We start from the raw sequence: 6,000 nt of genomic DNA, 5'->3' as shown, positions 1-6,000 counted from the left end.
CCGGGAATCGAACCCGCGCTGCAGAGGCTGTGGACAGCTTCACAGGCGGTTTTCAACCCACTGAGCCATGGGGGGGGGCCCAAGTTTTTAATATATTTGAAGATATGTGCAACTATCATTACAATTTTAAAACATTTATCACCTCCAAAAAAACCCTCATACCCTTTAGCTACCATTCCCTTATCCTCTAATCAATCTCAAGACCTAACTAACCACTAACCTAATCCCTGTTTCCATAGATTTGACTTAACTGGACACTGCATATAAAAGGGATCATGTACCTGGCTTCTTACAGTTAGCACGTCTTTGAGATTCACTCATGCTGTAGTGTATTTCATTCCTTTTTATGGTTAAATAATATCCCACTATATTTATATACTACCTTGCATTTGTCCATTATAAGCTGACAGACAACTGGGTTGTTTCCCTGAAGCTATTACGAATAACACTGCTATAAACATTCATTCACATTGTGCCATTTTGTGTGAACATGTTTTTATTTCTCTTGGATACATAACACATGGGCTTGCTGGGTCATATGTATTCTTTATGTTTAACCATTTAAAGAACTGCCAGACTTGGGGCCTCCCTGGTGGCACAGGGGTTAAAGACACACAGCGTTATCAAGCTATCAGTAGCCACTGCAGCATGAGTTCAATCCCTGCCCAGGGAACCCACATGGTACAGCAGACCTCTCCTGTCTCGCCTGCTGCTCCCCTCAGTAGTGTATTTCAGTGGATCTGCCTATTCTGCTCCCCATTCTATCTCTGGTGAATCCTCTCATCCACCCCTTACCCACACCTCTGGCTTACACCCCAGCTCTTGTATGCATAAATAAATAAATTAAAAAAAAAAAAAGAGGGGGCCTCCCTGGTGGTGCAGGGGTTAAAGACACAATGCTATCAAGTTATCTGCAGCCACTGCAGCACCAGTTTGATCCCTGGCCAGGGAGCTGACCCACATGGCACAGCAGACCTCACCTGTCTCGCCCGCTGCTCTCCTCAGTGGTGTAGTTCAGTCAGTCCACCTGTTTTGCGCCCCACTCTGGTGAATTCTCTCACCTCCTGTACCTCTGGCCTACACCCCAGTTCTCGTATGCATAAATAAATAAATCTTAAAAAAAAAAAAAAAGAATTACCAGACTATTTTCCAAAGTGGCTGCATCATTTTACAATCCCATCAGCTGTGCATGAGGGTTTCAATGTCTCTACATCCTCATCAACACTTGTCAATATCTGATTCTTCAATTATAGAATAAATTGCTTATAAGTGTTCATTCCATCACCACATGCACAGATTTTATGAACTTCAAAGTACTCTTATTCATTTGACATCAAATTTTAAGATATAAAAAGAGTACAGTCCTAGACCTGCTCCCCTAGCCTGCGCACCTTTCATAAAATGAGGGAGCAGGGATAAAGAAGTTAAACCCCCATCTACAAATAAAAAATTTAGAGATGAGATCAGTAATAGATTTTCTAAGCACTCAACAAAACAAAGTTCCTAACAGGGATTTAACACTGAAGTGAATGTACTCCTATCAAAACACCTTTGTAATGCCTCCTTCGTATAACTCCACACCATAACGGCAAGCATGAAAGTCCTTATCTTTTGTAAAGAACTAAGATGTCTTGGGTTTTCCCATCTGGAATCCAATGCTCAAATATCACTGTAGTAGGAGAAGAGAAGCTTCATTTAATATACAGGCAAAAGCATGGTTCCACTGGCACATACAAAGTGTCTGACCGTTCTTTTGCCCCAAGTCAGAGACAGAATGTACTCTGCAACCTTTCCATAGCTCTGTCCATCACTGCTCCGTAGTTTCAGGACTGGACGAGAGCAAGCAGCAAATAGTGCCAATGTGTTTACACTTAGCCCAAGATGGCAGTGAGACCAAGACCCAACCAAGAAGAGGGCCTAAGAAACTCAGAACCCAGTGCTATGTTCATCCGACACTTTTCTAAGTTAAAGTTGGCATTTTAGCCAACTGATCCCCTTCTGAGATTCAGAATTACTGTTTTCAGGGCTCGGTTCTGTACTCTGAGGAAGTTCTGCGTCTGTTCTGAAGCACTGAGGATGGAAGAAAAGGCACTAAAGTGTAAGCACTTCAGGCAGGTAGGGGTTAGAGCTCCAAAGCCACCAACTTCCCATTTCTTCTTGCCCACTACCTCCATTTTCCTGCTGAATTACAGAGTTTGCCACACAAATTAGCACATTTCTGTAAACATTTAATCCTCATCTATAGGTAGGTACAAAAATATATATGTAGGTACAAGATACCTATATGTAGGTACAAGATACAGTAGCGTAGCAAAGGAGCCAGGTCTTATACCAGGAAAAAAAAAAATTCCTTAAAAAGTGTGATGTTTAGGGCCTCCCCCGGTGGCGCAGTGGTTGAGCGCTGGGTTGCGAAGCGGCCTACAGCCTCTGCAGCGCCAGTTCGATCCCCGGCCACTGGGTGAGGGTACCACATGGCGCGTAGACCTCTCCTGCCGCTTGCTGCTCCCCTCAGCAGTGTACTTCGGTCCTTCTGCCTGTTCTGTTCCCCGCTCTGGCTCTGAATTCTCTCGCCTTCCCGTGATTCTGACTGTACCCAGTGCTTGTATGAATAAATAAATAAATCTTTAAAAAAAAAAAAAAGCTGACTTATAAAAAAAAAAATCTTAAGGGGGCCTCCCCTGGTGGCGCAGCGGTTGAGCGCTGGGTTGTGAGGCTGCCCACAGCCTCTGCAGCGCCAGTTCGATCCCCGGCCACCGGCGAGGGTCCCACAAAAAAAAAAAAAATCTAAAAAAAAAAAAAAGTGTGATGTTTAGGGCCTCCCTGGTGGCGCAAAAGGGGTTAAGTACAGCACTGTCAAGCTATCAGCAGTCAGATCCCTGGTCTAACTGGAAGAGGACCCACATGGCGCAGCAGACCTCTCCTGTCTTACCTGCTGCTTCCCTACAGCAGTGTACTTCAATCAGTTTGCCTGTTCTGCTCCCCACTGTCTCTGGTGAATCCTCTCACCCCCCCACACATCTGGTCTGTACCCCAGTTCTTGTATGCATAAATATTTTTTTTAAAGTGTGATTTTTAATTTTTGTTTAAGGGTAATAATGCTATGTAGTTCAGAAGGACTGAAGTAGCTCCACGGGTTGGAATGTTTGGGGAGTGCTTCTTTAAGGTAGGAAGGACCTGAGTTGGATGCTGGAGAAAAGAGAAGCTGAAGGCTAAGAGTATGCCAAAAGGGGGCAAAAGCCATGGATATAGCTGGGAAGAGAATTTGTACAGGGAAATAATGAGTACGGAATGCTTACCAAAACCATTTGGTTAGCCCTGGAAGTAGGCTGGGGTCTTGAATGCCATCATCTCTCATACCATAAGCCCGCAGCAGTTTCTAACTCTGGTGTACATTCTCCATACTTTATAAAGTGTGTCTGTTATTCAAGTAATGCTGACATTTACAGATACATTATACAAAAACAAAAAAGTTAAGGATGATGGGTCTATTATAACAACATTCTTACTCACTTGCACTTAAAAAGCCCAGTGCAAATTTTCACTGGGAGCGCAGAGAAGCATGCTTTTCCTATTAGGTACCTTTGTGTAATATTACATTGAATTAAGCATCATCTACTACTCACAAATGTTCACAAGGTAGTAAAAGCATTAGACAAAAGCAGTAAAAGTTCCTGGATATTCTATAATTTCCTTGGGGCATCAGTTCTAATATAGGGTTAGACCTGGGATGGAATTTAATGGGCTATTCAACTGCCTAAAATTGTACGCAAAAGTAGGTGTTTTGACTGAAGAGAATGTCTCTTTAAAATCTGGGTGTCAAGATCATTTAACTAGGCCCTTTAGGAAGAAGCAAATGGTGGGCTCCAAAGAGCACAGAAGACAGATATTCTGAACAGGTTAGGAGTCTAATTTATGGTTATTTTAACAAATATCAGCAAGAATTTAACCCTATAGTTGCCTTAACTTTCGGTAGTGTTAATCAAAGGAGGAGAGCTAGAGGAGAGTTACCGTGGGGCAATATTGAGAAGCTAATATTTTAGGATCTAGCCTTTCTTGTGAAGGATTGCCCAAGGAAATGGTCTCACAAAGGTCAAAAGTCATTCAAGATTCAAAAAAACGTCATGACAATGAAATAAAATAAAGACTAATCAACTTCTCACTCTTCTTACAAGTAAGGCAAACAGCAACAGGCCACCTCCTCCAGTTTCAGCTTCTGCTCTCCAAAAGAGAGGTGATGGTTTCTTTCGAATTAAACAATTTGAGGTGACAACATCTTAATACATGTGTACAAAGCATTGCCTGAATTCTGTCATCTCATGCAAGCTTTTTGTATGACCACAAACAAGGAGCCTGTGAGGAGAAGGCAAGGAACCACAGAGAAAGAGAAATGTGTTTTTGGAGCATTAAGAACTCTTCCTAGACCTGCACACCTTGCCTGGGGTCTCCTACCTGCCATCCTCACAGGAAAGGGATCTGTCGATCTGTTTTCATTGGGGAAGATACATTTAGTACTGCTCAAAGTTAATTTGGTCGTTCCATACTATTCACAACGACAAAAAGAAGTTTTGGTTTTCTGATTCTAACACACTCCTACATTTGCTCTGTCTCCTGGTTAAACTGGTAGACTCTCATTAGGAGATGAAATCAACCAAATCATCACCTTAATATCCACATTGTCCAAGAACAAGAGAAAGACCTTCCCACAACTCCAAAAAGTGGTGGTCGAAAAGCAAAAAAAAAAAATTATGTTCCCGAATAAAATTTGGATATCAAGATCATTTAACCAAGCCCTTTAGGAAGAAGCAAACAGTGGGCTCCAAAGAGCACAGAAGACAGGCACCTGGCAGAATCACAGGGCCGTGACACTGACCTGCCTGGTTCGTGGGGGCTTTAGCTTGTTTTGTCTAGTTTTAAGTCTCGTCTCAAGCAGTCTGAAAATCACTCGCAGGAGTGACATCTAAAAAAGAGGTACGTGTAGATCCCACAACACAACGAGAAGCAAAGAACGCCCCGAAAAGCATCATGCTGGCACTGCACACGTTTCAGTATTGCAGGGCAGCGGAGACCAAGGTGTGGATCAGAGAAGCTAGTTTACCCGCTACCCAGAGGATCCTCGGGTGCGGGGCTCTCAAGAAATCCACCCCGCTCAAGGTCCTCCCCGCCTCAGCGCCAACATCTGGAAGGCTCCAGGTTGCCAGTCGGGATGCTCGAGCCATGCTCGAGCGATGCTCAGTCAAATCCCCGGCCGTCCACGCGCCCGCTCCAACCCCGCGCCCGCCGCCGCCCGCCAGGCCGGTCTTTCGCCCGGCTCCTGTCACTCACCGGCCCGGCCCGGGCAGCGGGCGCCCACTGCTCCCAACGGGAGCTGGGCCCCCCGGGCCTCCAGATTTCGGCCCGCCCCCTGGCAGGCAGCGCAGGTGGCTGAGCCCCGCAGCAGCGGCCCCGCAGCGGCCGCTCGGTCCAGCTCCCGGCGCTGCCCACTGGGTACGGATCAACAACAAGATGGCGGCCAGCCGAGGGGGCGGGGGCCGGGCGTCATAGTAACCAGGACGGCAAAGAACCCGCCCCCGACTGAGTTTATCCCCAATCAACAGCCTCTTCGCCCGAAGCCCGGGGAGTGCTTCCTGCTGACAGGTCGGCTGCTTTGTCAGTCAGAACCTGCCTCCCAAAGCCCAAGCTGCACGCCTAGGCACGTGACTGTGACGGCACGGGTTGGCGCATGCGCGCGGGTCCCGGAGGCTCTGGTGGCGGAGCTCTTGCCGGCGATTCCGAGGCCGTATCGCCCTTGGCCTCTCTGAGTGCACCCCTGGTGTCCGGATCCCGCAGCTTCATCTCTCAGACGCTCTTACACTTAGGCAATGTTTGTTGAGTGCTATTTGTTTGTTTGTCACCCACCCTAAGAAGAAGGGGTTGTTGTCCCCAGTTCACTGGTGAGGAAACTGAGGCGCAGAGGGGATGGGTGGGGCCAAGGTCATGCCACCGCTGGAAGCTGAGAAGTCC

This window comes from Talpa europaea, assembly GCF_964194135.1.
Source record: "Talpa europaea genome assembly, chromosome: 11".
NCBI lineage: Eukaryota > Metazoa > Chordata > Mammalia > Eulipotyphla > Talpidae > Talpa > Talpa europaea.
The sequence above is the reverse complement of the archived record's forward strand: the minus strand, read 5'-3'. Positions refer to the sequence as shown.